The following is a 13,609-nucleotide window of genomic DNA, read 5'->3' as shown; positions in this document are numbered from 1 at the left end:
TCAGAAACCTAAACAACATTGGAAAAAAAAAAAAAAACCTTCACTTGGTTTGGCCCAGTGATGTCAGCAATGATACCAGGAAATGCTGGGTGACCCCCTCCCAAACACTAGTCCTGCATGTGGCTCTGAACAAAGGAACAGACGATGGTAAGTATAAACAAAGAACCAAACAATGAATGTTCAAATCTGCAACATAAATAAAGGTAACTGAAACTAACTCATGGTTGTATGTTTGCTTTAACTTTGAATTCCGATGCTTTGATGTAAAGTGGAACCAAAATGCTTTACACAAACAAACTCCAGATACAAGGATACAAGGAAGTTTATTTGTCATTATACAACAGGTTGTATAATGAAATTAAAGTGTGGTTCCCTCTTGATTGATTAACTGATTGTATAAAAAAAATAAAATGATTAAACATGGAGGAGTTCAGATGGTGCATTTAGTAGTCTCACAGCCTGAGGGAAGAAGCTGCTCTGTAGTCTGGTGGTACGGCAGCGAATACTTCTGTATCTTTTGCCTGACGGCAGCAGGGTGAACAGGCTGTGGCTGGGGTGGGTGTTGTCTTTTAGGATCTCACCTCACCTCCCCGATATCACTGATGCTTGGTACATGGGTGCCAATGATGTTTTGGGCAGTTTTAATCACTCGTTGCAGAGTCTTCCTGTCCTGGGCTGTACACATCCCATGCCAGTTTGTGATGTTTCCAGTCAGGATGCTTTCAATCGCTCCTTTGTAGAAGCTGACAAGAACTTGGCGTGGGAATTTTGATTTCTTAAGTTTCCTTAAGAAATACAGCCGTTTCTGAGCTTTTTTAGCCAGGGCAGTGATATGTGAAGTCCATGTCAGGTTCTCTGTTATGTTGATTCCCAGGAACTTAAAACTGCTCACTTGCTCCACCTCAGCTCCATTGACGTAGACAGGGTTGTGTGTCTTTGCCTCCTTTTTTCTGAAATCAACTATCAGCTCTTTGGTTTTGCTGACGTTGAGCAGAAGGTTGTTGTCTGTGCAATCAGCTTCATGGGGGAGATTGTGTTGAAAGCTGAGCTGAAATCAACAAACAGCATTCTGATGTAGGTGTTGCTTTTCTCCAGGTGAATGAAGACTGAGTGGAGAGCAGTGGAGATGGCATCCTCTGTGGATCTGTTGGTTCTGAATGCAAACTGCTGAGGGTCCAGACTGGCAGGGATGTTGTTCTTTATGTGCTGGAGATCCAGTTTCTCAAAGCACTTCATCAGGATGGGGGTGAGTGCCACAGGGCGGTAGTCATTCAGATTAGACACTGCAGACTTTTTAGGCACAGGGATAATGGTGGCTGTCTTGAAGCAGGTGGGAACACTCTCCTGTGACAGTGATATGTTGAAGATGTCAGTAATGACATCTACTAGCTGGTTGGCACATGTTTTTAGTACACGGCCAGGGATGTTGTCAGGCCCAGCAGCTTTACTCATATTCACTTTCAGCAGGACTTTCCTCACATCCACTGTGGATACTGACAGTGGCCGGTCCTCTGGAGGCGGAGTAGACTTTACAGCTGACTCCCTGTTGAGGAGGTCAAAGCGAGCATAAAATGTGTTTAGCTCATCTGGTAACGTGGCCTCACACACAGGGGCGCCGCCAGGAATTTTGGGCCCATGAAAAAAAAAAAAAATCAATTTACTCGATGATGGTTTAATAATTTTATATTAGTTTTTACCTATTTTTTGGGGCCCCTGTCAAGCAAGGGCCCTTGGAATTGTCCTAACTTTTCCCTTTTCTAACTTTTACAGCGCCCCTGCTCACACATGATGGGAGCGCTCCTGCTTTTGTGGCCTGTCACATTTTTGACCGCCTGCCACAAGTCTTTGCTGTTGTTGGTGTTGAGGTCTCTCTCCAGTCTCTGCTGATGCCTTCGCTTTGCCTCCTTGATGCCAGCTTTCAGTTTTGCTCTGGCTGTGTTGTAGGCTTCTTTGTCACCTGACTTAAAGGCAGCTTTTTCGGCTCTACATGGAGCTCTCACCTCTCCATTCATCCAGGCTTTCTCATTAGGGAATGATTTAACTGTCCTTATTTTTACCACATCATCAGCACATTTGCTGATGTATGATGTCACTGATGATGCGTATTCTTCAAGGTCAATATGGTTCTCCTGGGTAGCAGCATCCCTGAACATCTGCCAGTCCGTGCATTCAAAACAGTCCTGTAGAGCTGCTGTAGCTTCATCTGTCCACACTTTAACTGTTTTTACAGTTGGTTTGACCCTTTTTGTCAGCTGGATGTAGGTAGGCAGGAGAAGCAGGGAGATGTGGTCTGACTGGCCAAAATGAGTATGAGGGAGGGCGCTGTAGCTGCCAGGAACATTGGTGTAGACATGGTCCAGTGTGTTGTTTCCTCTGGTGGGGATGTGGACGTGCTGGTGGAATCTTGGCAGAATAGTTCTGAGGTCTGTTTGATTAAAATCCCCAGCAACAATAATAACTGCATCTGGCTGTTTTGTCATGTGACTGCTGATGACCTCATAGAATTCTTGGAGTACATTTTTTGAATTTGCATCCGGTGGAATGTAAACAGCAGCAACAAACACACTGGTGAATTCTCTAAACAGGTAATATGGCCGACATCTCAGCAGTAAAAACTCAATGTCAGGTGAACATTTTCCATCCACTCTGACTGCACCTGTGCACCAAGCATCATTGATGTACACACAGAGCCCGCCCCCTCTCGTCTTACCAGAGTCTTGTGTTCTGTCAGCCCGGAACAGGCTCCGCCCGTCCAGTGCTAAAGCCTCATCCGGTATGTTGTTATGGAGCCACGTCTCTGTAAGGATGAGAGTGCCGCAGTTCCTGGTTTCATTCTGCTGGGTCAGCCTGAGTCTTATCTCATCCATTTTATTTTCCTGCGACCGGACATTTGCCAGGAGTAGGCCGGGTAGTGGGACAAGCCTTGGGTCCAAGCCTTCTTAGCCTGAGTCTTATCCCGGCTCGTTTCCCTCTCTTCCTGGGTCGACCACACCGCTTGCGATGACGTCTGGTCCGAATGTTTTTGAATGTTGGATCTTGAGATGCCGAGAGCAGAGATTGTTTCAAGGTCAGCTGCACTCAATCCAGTCACTGCACCTCCTCCTCCGATACCGACGAGCGTATCACCGTCATAAGAAATGCGATTCCCAGCAATAAAGTGAGAGAATTGCTCCTTTTTCGCATTTTCATGTTAAAATGGAGGGAGCCACCAGCTGCTGCATCTGTATGCGCCGCCGTTAATCACCATAGTGAGTGAAGCAAAGTTACACAAACACTGGTAAATTATGGCAAAATGAACACAGCAGAAAATAAAGTGGTATAATGACTGGAACTAATCTGTAAGAGACAAGTGGTGGGTAAGGAGAGTCTCACCCACTTTGTCACACCTGCCCAGTACCATCCCAACAGTGAAGCATGGTGGTGGCAGCATCATGCTGTGGGCTGTTTTTCAGCAGCAGGGACTGGGAGACTGGTCAGGGTTGAGGGAAAGCTGATCGGAGCAAAGTACAGAGATATCCTCAATGAAAACCTGTTCCACAAACCTCAGGATGTTCAGGAAGGTGTGCCAGAGGCACACCTTTCAACATGACAGTGACCCTAAGCACCCAGACAAGACAACACAAGAGTGGCTTAGGGACAACTCTGTCAATATCCTAGAGTGGCCCAGCCAGAGCCCTGACTTGAACCTGATCCAGCATCTCTGGAGTTTCCTGAAAATGGCTGTGCACTGACAGTCCCCATCCAACTTGACCGAGCTTGAGAGCGTTTGAAAAGAAGAATGGCAGAAAATCCCCTGATCCAGGTGTGCAAAGCTTGTTGTGTCATACACAAGACTCAAGGCTGTAATTGCTGCCAAAGGTGCTTCAACTAAGTACTGAGTAAAGGGTCTGAATACTATTTCAATGTAATATTGCAGTCTTTTCTTTTTAATACATTTACCAAAATTTATACAGCAGAAGATGGGCAAGGCAGGTAGCAGGTGCAGGAAGCAGGCACACAGGCTGGCAGAAAGAACTTGTTGGGTGAGATAACTGGGCATTTTTACAACAGACACACACCACTTAGTAACAATAATTCAAGTTAGACTTGCCCAATCATTACTAAAACACACACACACACACACACACACACACACACACACAGCAAACAGGGCTAACAACTGCAATATATTTTTAGCTTAGGAGGGCATGTATGGGGATGTTGGGTAGCAATCAGATGTGAGGAAGTTTTCAGATTTGTCAAATATCCATCTGAACAGAGGATTTGGGTTGGGCAGTCAATCAACTGAAATCTTTTTTTTTTTTTTTTATCTGTATCATTTATACTCTCATATACAACTGGACAGATGTGGAAAGATCTGGACAGATTTATTTTTTCTTTTTCTATATTGGAAACATGTCTACCTATTTTTTTTTTTTTTTCCAGTTTTAGCTGTTATCGATGCGTGCATGTCTGGTTCCATCAGTACAAGTGAGCAAGGTGGAGGTACATTCTTTTCCACAAAACAACACACCTCGAGGTGTGGTGTGCATTTCTCTTGTATGAATATTGTCAGTGGTAGCCCTGCCTATGTTGGTGCCCTAGGCAAAATTGCTCCCTTGTGCCCTTCCATGCCTAACTAGAGTATTTATAGTTCAACAGGTGCACTAACCAGTTTGTAGCAGGATGTAGCTCCACAGTTTGATACCCAGTATTACTGGTTTCATGTGAACAGGTATTAGAGTAGTAGAGAATTGAAACAACACCCTCAGTCTGTTTAGAAGTTACATATCATATCATATCAGATACCAGCATGAAAGCAACAATGGCACAGTCCCATAAACAATACCTACTATACTGTAGACCAGTGTTTGGTAGTTTTTTTTAATTTTTTTTTTTTAACCAAGGCGCCCCTGAAACATATTAGCCAACAGTACAAGTAATTAAAAGGCACATGTTTATGGCAGCATGGTCTCCCCTCTCTCCTCAAGAAGCAAACCCAGACTGGCTTTATAGGCTGATCAATTCACACCTCTGACTTCACAATGTCTTCAATTGAGGAACATCAAAATAACATTCAGAAACCTAAACAACATTGGAAAAAAAAAAAAAAACCTTCACTTGGTTTGGCCCAGTGATGTCAGCAATGATACCAGGAAATGCTGGGTGACCCCCTCCCAAACACTAGTCCTGCATGTGGCTCTGAACAAAGGAACAGACGATGGTAAGTATAAACAAAGAACCAAACAATGAATGTTCAAATCTGCAACATAAATAAAGGTAACTGAAACTAACTCATGGTTGTATGTTTGCTTTAACTTTGAATTCCGATGCTTTGATGTAAAGTGGAACCAAAATGCTTTACACAAACAAACTCCAGATACAAGGATACAAGGAAGTTTATTTGTCATTATACAACAGGTTGTATAATGAAATTAAAGTGTGGTTCCCTCTTGATTGATTAACTGATTGTATAAAAAAAATAAAATGATTAAACATGGAGGAGTTCAGATGGTGCATTTAGTAGTCTCACAGCCTGAGGGAAGAAGCTGCTCTGTAGTCTGGTGGTACGGCAGCGAATACTTCTGTATCTTTTGCCTGACGGCAGCAGGGTGAACAGGCTGTGGCTGGGGTGGGTGTTGTCTTTTAGGATCTCACCTCACCTCCCCGATATCACTGATGCTTGGTACATGGGTGCCAATGATGTGTTGGGCAGTTTTAATCACTCGTTGCAGAGTCTTCCTGTCCTGGGCTGTACACATCCCATGCCAGTTTGTGATGTTTCCAGTCAGGATGCTTTCAATCGCTCCTTTGTAGAAGCTGACAAGAACTTGGCGTGGGAATTTTGATTTCTTAAGTTTCCTTAAGAAATACAGCTGTTTCTGAGCTTTTTTAACCAGGGCAGAGATATGTGAAGTCCATGTCAGGTTCTCTGTTATGTTGATTCCCAGGAACTTAAAACTGCTCACTTGCTCCACCTCAGCTCCATTGATGTAGACAGGGTTGTGTGTCTTTGGCTCCTTTTTTCAAAAATCAACTATCAGCTCTTTGGTTTTGCTGACGTTGAGCAGAAGGTTGTTGTCTGTGCAATCAGCTTCATGGGGGAGATTGTGTTGAAAGCTGAGCTGAAGTCAACAAACAGCATTCTGATGTAGGTGCTGCTTTTCTCCAGGTGAATGAAGACTGAGTGGAGAGCAGTGGAGATGGCATCCTCTGTGGATCTGTTGGTTCTGAATGCAAACTGCTGAGGGTCCAGACTGGCAGGGATGTTGTTCTTTATGTGCTGGAGATCCAGTTTCTCAAAGCACTTCATCAGGATGGGGGTGAGTGCCACAGGGCGGTAGTCATTCAGATTAGACACTGCAGACTTTTTAGGCACAGGGATAATGGTGGCTGTCTTGAAGCAGGTGGGAACACTCTCCTGTGACAGTGATATGTTGAAGATGTCAGTAATGACATCTACTAGCTGGTTGGCACATGTTTTTAGTACACGGCCAGGGATGTTGTCAGGCCCAGCAGCTTTACTCATATTCACTTTCAGCAGGACTTTCCTCACATCCACTGTGGATACTGACAGTGGCCGGTCCTCTGGAGGCGGAGTAGACTTTACAGCTGACTCCCTGTTGAGGAGGTCAAAGCGAGCATAAAATGTGTTTAGCTCATCTGGTAACGTGGCCTCACACATGATGGGAGCGCTCCTGCTTTTGTAGCCTGTCACATTTTTGACCGCCTGCCACAATCATTCATGGGCTGACATTTGATAGTTTTTGCAAAGATCAAGGTGTTTAGTAATTACAGGCCTAAACATCAACGCTGCACCCAAGCAGAACGAGCAGCGGTCCAGTCAGACCCCCTGTGCTTTAATCCTGACACCATCCTGACCCATAACTTTTCCAGTGGAATAAAATATCCTGTTGATTCTGCCGAGTGCAGCTGAACTGTCAGAGCTGATGGACCAAATGCAAACTGACCTGCAGCTATAAAGCAGCTGATTTGTGTGTAAAAACACAGACTGTGTATCTGACACTTGTTTCAGCAGGCTCTGGGTTCAGTTTGTCTTGTTTTATATTTACCTCGTCTGTAATTTCTGACACACATCAGAGCCATAACAGTGGGAGAGGCCCCGCCCACTGGCACAATCAAACTTCTTTTTCCACTGCAGCACAGAACCCAAAACTCTCAAACCCGCAGGAATAATTAATATGAATCTGAACCGTTGAACCGTCATGAGTTTTTATTTTTGAGGATTTTTTTTTTTTTTTTTTTTTTTTATTTTTGCTTTCAACTCAGTGTAGTTTCAGTTAGTTTCCAGAGTGGGTTTGCTGGTTTCAGTTTAGTTTGTTTCAGTTTAGTTTGTCTGCTGGTTTCAGTTTAGTTTGTTTGGTTTGAGTTGAGCTTCTCTTATTGTCAGTGTTAGTTGGAGTTAGCTTTTTTATTCCAATGAGGTGTGTTTGTAGGTATTCCAATGCAAAGCCAACACTTTGTGAAGGCAGCTCATGTCGACATCCCAGTCTCAGTAAACATCAGCACCAGTGCCTCCTCATGCTGGTGGTGTTCACACATTTGACCAAACTGACAAACAGAAAAAATAAACACCTTTCCTGTATATTTTTATTCTGTTTTAGTTAGTCTAGTTAGTTTTCTTTTTTTTTTTCCTAAAGTCTAAAGACATCGACAGTATCCCACATATTGAGTTTTAAGAATACAGTTCTATGTATTTGGAGCACAAAATGAATCTGAAAGCAAACAGTGAGAGCCAGACGCTCAGCCATGTCCTCAGCAGGTTATTGTCTCTAACTAGCGCCACATGCATTTGCTGCATCCATGCCATTGTAATAAAGTGAACCTATTTACCTACAAAAGAATATATTTTAAATTCAACGAATCAGGTCAGGGGTCTTTCCGACTGATCTAAATTACATCACCATCATCATCATGTTTATTTACACAGCACTTGATAAAAACAGGTTGTGCTTCACAACAAAGTGGAATGGAAACAAAAGAAATGATGTGTGCCAACATTTTGTCAGAAGAAATTGCAGTAATAATTTACATGTGAAATATGTCATAAGTAAATTAGAATGAGGTTTTGAAGCTTCACAGTCAAATAGTACACATTCAGAACAGTAGTTTTATTACAGCAGACTTGACATTAAATTGTGTTCAAGGTTTAAGGTTCAATTTATTGTCATAGAAAACATGTTGGGAACGAAATTCATTACCCAGCTCCAGCAGCGTACATAATAAATAATGAATAACTAAAAAACGGATCCAAATAAATCAATAAATTAGTAAATGAATAGTTAAACAGCCGAGCAGCATAGACTCAAGCAGCAAGTCAGTTAGGGCAGTAAGGTGCAGTAAAGTGCAGAGGACAGATCTCTTATGCCACAGAGTTCAGCATTGTTGATACAAGCTTTACACTTTCTGTGAGGCAGGTGTAAATGAAATAGATGGAGAAAAAAATTAGGCCCTGAACCCAAATGTGCCTAAATTTTCCTCAACTAATGTTTCAGGCACAAACATGTTTGCCCATGTTTCATGAAGGAGAGCATGTGCTGGTGTGCAGACACTGTACAGCCTGAACTTTTCCTTTGGGAATGCTGAACCTGATCCAGTGCAATACATGACATTACACTGCCATCTACTGATAAAACCAAGGAAACGACATATTTGCAAGCTGTCTGAAACCCCCATGAACTACACCACTGAATCTTTATTGTAATTTAAGAAAAAATCACAAAATGTCATTCTTACCATATCAAGTGGTTCAAATCAGTATGGTAAGCAGGGGTGAAAATCCCATTTCATTATTGGGGGGGACAAAAAACAGCAAAATTTCAGAGAGTAATTCCCGGAGGGGACATGAAAAAATTGCTGTCTGGCACGACTGTACCTCCTTCTTATACTAAATAGGTTCATTCTGCCTACAGCCTAACCGATGTACCTCCCTCTTTCTCTCTTACGCTCCTTTTAAACTTGTCGCCGTGTTGAGCCCTCAGCATATTCATGTTTTAAATAATGGTATTAAAGGCAATAATCCTCTAACCAAATTTCTTTGCTCACTGTTCTATTTCCACTACAGTCCATCAAAGTAGCTTTACAAGCACTAGAAACTCAAAATGAGCTCTAAAAGTAGAGGAAATACCCTGAATAATCCAACTACATCAAACTATTCTTCAAAAAACAGATTTATTGTAGTGTCAACAAAAAACAAAGCAAGATATGGCATCAAATAGTGGCATACAGTATATGTTTGAGCTGTACACTGTCCCTTTTAGATTAAATAAGAAAATGAAATGAAACTATGTCACACAATAATGCAACTTAAAATGCACAGCCCTTATACATTTATATTATTAACTGTAACTGTGGGCCTAAACATCAAACTCAAAGTACAAATAGCCTACTTTAAATAAAAAAATAGATATCTATCTAGAGACAAACTCAAAATATCAGTAAAATATGAACTATTTCTGACATTAATATCCTGACAGACTTTTTGAAAGAATAAAAAACTCAGTATTTGCTCCTGTGGTCTGTCCTCTCTCTCCCTCACTTGTAAACAGCCATTAGCTATTAGCTTAAACAGTGAGCTGAAAGAGGCAGGTTTTGGACCGAGCAGGGGAAAAACATCGCTTTATGGATGGAGGGGGTCTTGTCCCCCCATCCCCAGCAATGCTGAAATAGCCAGAAAAGCAAACTACCTGAAAAAACAAGGAAAAATAATGAACACATGGACAACTAACTGTAAAGTTTTTATAAAACTGAATGGACCAGAAGAGAGAGTACTGGTTATCAGAAGATTGAAGGAGCTGGAGAAGTATCAGTGATGAACGGGACTGGAAGGTAACACACATCTGCACAAACATGATGTATCCTGGAGGAACTCAACTCATTTACATCTGGAGACAGTAGTAACACAACTCAAAGGAACAGTGACTATCATCCTTAGTGTACTTTCTGTGGCGGAGTGTAGGAGGGTAGATTGAAGTTACTAGAAGTTAATATTGCTATGAGGAAAATGGAAAGCCAGACAACGCCACCTGGGGAGTTTCACCCCAGGAAATACAAAAAGGACACAGGTTCGTTCCCAATTAGGAGGCAGAGGCAAGTATTGACAATTGAAATAAATTTTATTAAAGATAAGCAAAATAATCAAAACCAAAAAGCAGGGGCTGGAGCTGCGGAAAAGGAAAAAGAAATAGTAAAAACAGCACAACTATAGCAATTTATAAATTACTTTATTACATTTAATACTAAAAAGGCCTGAATATAAATTCTAAAAAGGACAATTACAAAAGCTAAAACACAGCCCAACATAAGTGAAACTAAATAGAAAAAGGAGTGGAGGCCACTTGTGAGAGGCAGACTACACGGAGGGGTGCCTAGGAGTGCTACCGCTATTCACCAGTGAACACAGCAAACACAGCAAACCTCACACAAGACAATGGTGCAGTCTATGGTGTCCCAGTGTAACTACTCACACACAGAAAGTGAAGGGACCTCACCACAAGTGCCTAGCCCCTCAGCAATATGGCACTCCACTCCTGAAATAAAGGAAAACTCACAAAAACAAACAACTCAAAACAGATAACCAAGTATCCCAGCTGTTAACTAAATGGGCAAATAAACAACACCTGGGCATAATAAAGGGCAAAGTGATAAACAAATAAGGCAACAGATAAATGAAAAGAAAAAGGGAAATAAGTCAAAGGTAAAGTAGGCAAAGCAGCAGTAGTCAATGGGGCAGGAGGACCTAAAAGAGGGGGAAACCACAGTTAATTTGGCCCTTTACCATTCCCTGAACTGATGAGGAGGAACCCTACTCACCACCTTGAGGCCTAGATATTAAATGGGATGGCAGGAGAGCAGGGGGCTATTCCATGAAAGCAGCTAAAGAAAGCTGCGCTTACGTGATATAGCCTGGCTTGAATTAGCGTCAACTTTCACTAAAGCCTCAACCCGTTCCACCAACGCGATTCAGCCGCGTCAAGTCAGCGCTAATTCTAGCCACGTTTGAACAAGCCTCAAGTGCGCGCGTTCACGGGGCACATAAGCAGCCCAGAACAGTCGATTGTCGAAACGAACGTACAACTGTCTCAAAAGGAGGGGAAAAGGAGAGCCTCGACATTTTCAGCGGCGGAGCAGACACTACTGATGGAACTATATGAAGAATATAGAGAAATCATCACAAACAGGGCCGGTTTTTGGCATAGGCGGTATAGGCAATTGCCTAGGGCGCCATCTGCTGGAGGGGCGCCGCTAGTGGCCAGAGGGGTGCCGGAAGCAGAATTGTTGACCGGCGCGACCATAGATATCTATAATAAAGGCTAGATGTCTCGTGGGCGCTGCCGGCCAATGGAGTCGCACGTCCGCACATGGCGGCCATCTTGCCACAGTCAACTCGCTCACCCATAACATTGTGTGGTAGTGGTGCATGTACTTTTAAATAACCATAACTTGCTCAATTTTCTACCGATTTTCAAACGGTGTGGTTTGTTATAAACGTCAGAGATGTAGCTATAATACTGCATTTAATTAATAATTTTGTTACACTTCCAGTCAAACACCCAGAATTGTAGCCACGTTAATAATGTTTGTAAGAAACCAAACCGTTTGTAAATCCGTCCAGATTTCAGCGAGATAAGAGTATTTACGTTTGTGCAGATCGCTCACCTTCCGTCTGTTACCATAGATTCTGCCAGAGAGCTTGCCTGTGGTAAGATGGCCGCCCGGTGATGACGTTACAGACTCTGCCGTAAGACATCTAGCCTTTATTATAGATATCTATGGGCGCGACACCGTCGGGATATGGAAATCAAAAAACTGGAGAAGGAAGTAGGCTAAGTAGCCTATAAATTTAAACACAACAGAAAGCCATGGTTTGGACTGTATTTAATGCTTTCATTCTTTGTCTTCACAGCTTGAACAAAATGATGATTATTGAGTTTGTTTTGTTGTTGTTTTTTTAATGGTTAATAGGCTAAATGATTTCAAAACTTAGGAATTTACATTACATATGAAATTATAGGTAGGCTACATGTAAAAATCCAAATATAAAGGGATCATTCAAAAAGTGGGATGACCATGAATCCAATTGGGATTAACTGAAATATGTGTCCTTACGTCCCTCACCTGTGTCAACTAATCTATTGGCTTCGGGCAGAATAGAGGCGGGTCATCGCAAATTGCGGGTGGGAAATAAAATAAGACGTCTTTTTTTATTTAACCTCATGTTCTTTTCAACCCTTTTATGTTCAACGCTTGTTGTTGCATTTGATGTATGACTTGTGCTATATGAATAAAATTTGATTGAGTAATTGATTGTTTATTCGGTTGATTTCGGAGACTGACAGTGATAACACATGATTTTCATTAGGTTTATTTTTATTAAGTAAACACGTACATTCATGCTTGGTCACATTGTGGGAAATAGGCTAAGTCTGAATTTATATTTCCGAACACGGACATGGTGCTACATAATTAAATTTGAACTTAATTCGCTCTGTGCACAAGACGAGTGACGCACATCCGGTTTCGCCAGATAACGGCACTTCAGTTTCCGGTCTGTGTAATGGCTAACCCTAACGCTTACATATTCTCCCGGTGCCTCACGGATTTGCCCAGACTAACGATAAACTATGTCCACCGAAACGTTGCTGCCACTTCCCCTGCCCCCAAAAGCAAACGAGAAAAGGGTTTTAAGTTATACATCTCCAGCTATTTGCACAACATCGAAGGTATGTAATTTAGAGAAAGCTAGCTAACGGTCGTTAGCTAGCTTTAGCTAACTAACGTAGATGGTTAGCACCAGGCGAATCACACCGTAACGTTTGTTGTGTAAAATGAATCTCGTTTTTGTATCCAGTGGCAAGTTAGCTGACTATACCTGAGGCCTGTATCATGAAGCGGGATTAAGGCGTTAGCGAGATAACCTCAGGCTCAACTCCAGATTTTCTGTATCACAAAGCTGGTTCACCTCTCATCGGGATAGGATACCTATCCTAAACCTGTTCTGAAAGCTAGCCTGCTAGGGTTAGGGATAGGGCTGACCCTGCTATCAACTTGATGTACTGACATGATTGAATTTTGGCGTCCGCTTTATTTTATTATAGCCTGTAGAACAGACACGCAACACGTCTGTGCAGTGCAGTGAGTTCAGAGGTGTCAGCGTCAGATGTGGGCTACTTGAGCCACTGATGTGTAGTTTGCGCATTTATGCCGTGGCTGCCTTCTCTTCGCGGCAGCCACGGTGTTCGATTTAGTGTGTACATTTCGTTTTTCCTCCTCATACTATTCCAGTCAGCTGCCTCGGAACCCTCCCTTACACATGAGCGTTCACGGCTCTTGATGAGACAAACCTGGATTGAGTGAGCGAGTTGATAACCGGCATCGTGATACCGGTTATCCCCGATCACCCTGATCTCTGTTAGTGTAGCCGGATAGGTCTGAGAAATCCTGGGTAAACTGAGCTTGCTTCGTGATACAGGCCTCAGGTATAGTCAGTTAACTTGCCACTGGATACAAAAACGAGATTCATTCTACACAACAAACGTTACGGTGTGATTCGCCTGGTGCTAACCATCTACGTTAGTTAGCTAAAGCTAGCTACGACCGTTAGCTAACG

This window comes from Myripristis murdjan, chromosome 15, assembly GCF_902150065.1.
Source record: "Myripristis murdjan chromosome 15, fMyrMur1.1, whole genome shotgun sequence".
Classification (NCBI taxonomy): domain Eukaryota; kingdom Metazoa; phylum Chordata; class Actinopteri; order Holocentriformes; family Holocentridae; genus Myripristis; species Myripristis murdjan.
This window is presented reverse-complemented; position numbering follows the sequence as displayed.